At 36.5% G+C, this 2436-nt stretch overlaps 1 long non-coding RNA gene across 1 annotated transcript; it reads left to right on the top strand.

The window, feature by feature from the left end:
* The first annotated feature begins 1942 nt into the window (after positions 1 to 1942).
* Positions 1943 to 2436, top strand: LOC116160622. The gene is made up of 2 exons (XR_004143264.1): positions 1943 to 2187; positions 2242 to 2436. It is a non-coding gene; the product is annotated as an uncharacterized LOC116160622 (long non-coding RNA).

Below are 2436 nucleotides of genomic sequence, written 5' to 3'. Positions count from 1 at the left end.
CGTCCTATGCAGTCTCTTGGAGTAAAATCTATATCAAAGTCGCAGCTAAGTTCGCACTTGAGCGTATTGTTATTTGTACGTAAACTAAAGCGATTTGGAGCTTTTATATTTTTATATACGCGCTTAGCTCTTCCAACTCGTATGCACCGTGAGGAATTCCTATTCCGTGGGAATTATCACCTCTCCTAATATAGAATTTATCGTTTCCCGCGTGAATATTTCTAATACTGTTACAGCCATAGAAACCGACCACCCCTATTACGTACAATTTCTCCGATGGAAGGTGTAGGGTGGATAAAAATCATGACTGGCTGTATTCCCAACGCCCTCTATGCTGAAGGTTGTCGACATTGTGACTACAGGTACCGAGATAAAATGCGTGTTATTTATACAGAAATTTTAAGCACAGATGACCGCAATTCGTTGTTCCAAATTGTTGCTCTTGCTCGTAATTATAATAAATTTTACAGTCGCGGAAATACTCAATCACTTCTCGTGGTGGTGGAATATTACCGAAACTATCATAGTACCACGTTTTTTGTAAGACACCCAATGAGTGCCACACCCTCGTTATCTAAATTAATAACACCGGATTCATTTTTCCATAGCGATATAGGCATACTATCTCGCATAAACACATCCCTAAAGTATGGTACACACCCTCTTGCATGCTTACGTAGATCTACATCTGTCAACGGCCGCTTTGGCAATTGTTGAAGTTTTTTTTTCGTAAATGCAACGCCAAACTACCTCCCGATTTGTAAGGTTTCAAGTACAGTGCACCGCCACTTTTATTTCCTATAGCGATCGAATCCATCGTGCGATTATGGCGTGATGTTTTATCTAGCATTTTACGAGCGTCACGGGATGCATTAACTGCTTTAGCAATGCCTGCAGCACCGCCGGCTAAAGCTCCAACTGCGGACAGACCAGCAAATAGGGGTATCAGGAATGGTAAAAACCCGCCCTGTTTTGGTATGGGAATTATTCTAGGCACGCTTACATTTTTCCTACCACCTAAACATTTTACTGCCATATTTGCTGCCGTAACAGCTGACTTTATTATGTCCACAGTATTGCCGCTTTTCCTCATTTTCTTAGCAATCTTCCTACGCAAGTTCAATAAACTGCTCTTCTTCCCCTTAACTCCCATCCGGGACTAATTTGGTCGTTTTTGAATTTCAATAGCTTCTCTAATCAGCCGAGCTTTTAAATGTTGTATTTGGAGCAATTTAAAAGCTCGACTGATTAGAGATACTATTGAAATTCAAAAACGACCAAATTGCCTTAATAAACAAGTGGATATTTTACGACTTCCTCGCATTTGGAACAATATAATCAAGACAAAATCTAAACCCATTTTTAACATTCAAGATTCAAGTTCTCCTGATGAAGATTTAACCTTTTCGACATCTACACTAGAACCAGTTTATACCCTTCAAAATTCAAATTCTGAAGATTTAACAAGCTCAACTCCTAAATTAGATCCCATTTGGACCCTTCAAAATTCAAATTCTGCAGATCAAGATTTAACAATCTCAACTCCTAAATTAGGTCCCATTTGGACCCTTCAAAATTCAAAATCTCCAGATGAAGATTCTCCCAGTTTGACAACTAAATTAACCTACCAAGGACCCATTACACGAAATCGTTCTAAATTTAATTAATTTATCATAAGATAGCGTACTTCATTTATACATCATTGTCAATTAAACTTGAAAAAGGGGAAAGAGTGTTCCTCGAAACGTAGTTAGTTGCCTAAATAAATAAACTGTGTGTGTGTTATATATATATATATATATATATATATATATATATTATTATTTATTATATATTGTATTTAACGAATATTGTTGTAAAGGACTCTTATGGTAAGTAGGTATATAAAATTAAAAGACTGTGATCGTAAAATTAAGCCAATATTTTATATTTTTATACCGGGTCTTCATCAATTACTGAGACCCACGTGACCAAATTTAAATTTCCCGCTTTAAATATTTTTTCTTTATGTTGGTAGACACGGACAGTTGGTTAAAACAAAATACCCAAATTGCATATTTGTTTATTTCACCTCCTGTCAATCTTTGCTTGTGTTTACCGTTTTTTTCGAATTTCTTTAACATTATCTTAAATCAACAGCCAAAACAGTTCTTTTCAGAGCTCTTAACGCTACGAAGTTATTCTGATGTAAGTTAACAATTTTTTAAGGAGAATTGTCATTAAGTTATTCTGAATTTTTAGTGTATCGCTGTAGGAAGATGGTGTTCACACCAGAGCAAGATGCTTTTATTTTAATGGCACATTTCCGCAGTGGTAACCGAAATCCTGATGGAACTTGGAGCTATTCACTGCAATCGTGCATTGAACAGTTTTCCGAAGAGTACCCTGATGTTAATATCGACTACGATGTATTTAAGAACCACAGGTCACGTCTAA

Source organism: Photinus pyralis, unplaced genomic scaffold, assembly GCF_008802855.1.
Source record: "Photinus pyralis isolate 1611_PpyrPB1 unplaced genomic scaffold, Ppyr1.3 Ppyr1.4_LG1, whole genome shotgun sequence".
Lineage (NCBI taxonomy): Eukaryota > Metazoa > Arthropoda > Insecta > Coleoptera > Lampyridae > Photinus > Photinus pyralis.
Note: the sequence above shows the minus strand (reverse complement) of the source record. Positions and strands in the feature narration are given on the sequence as shown.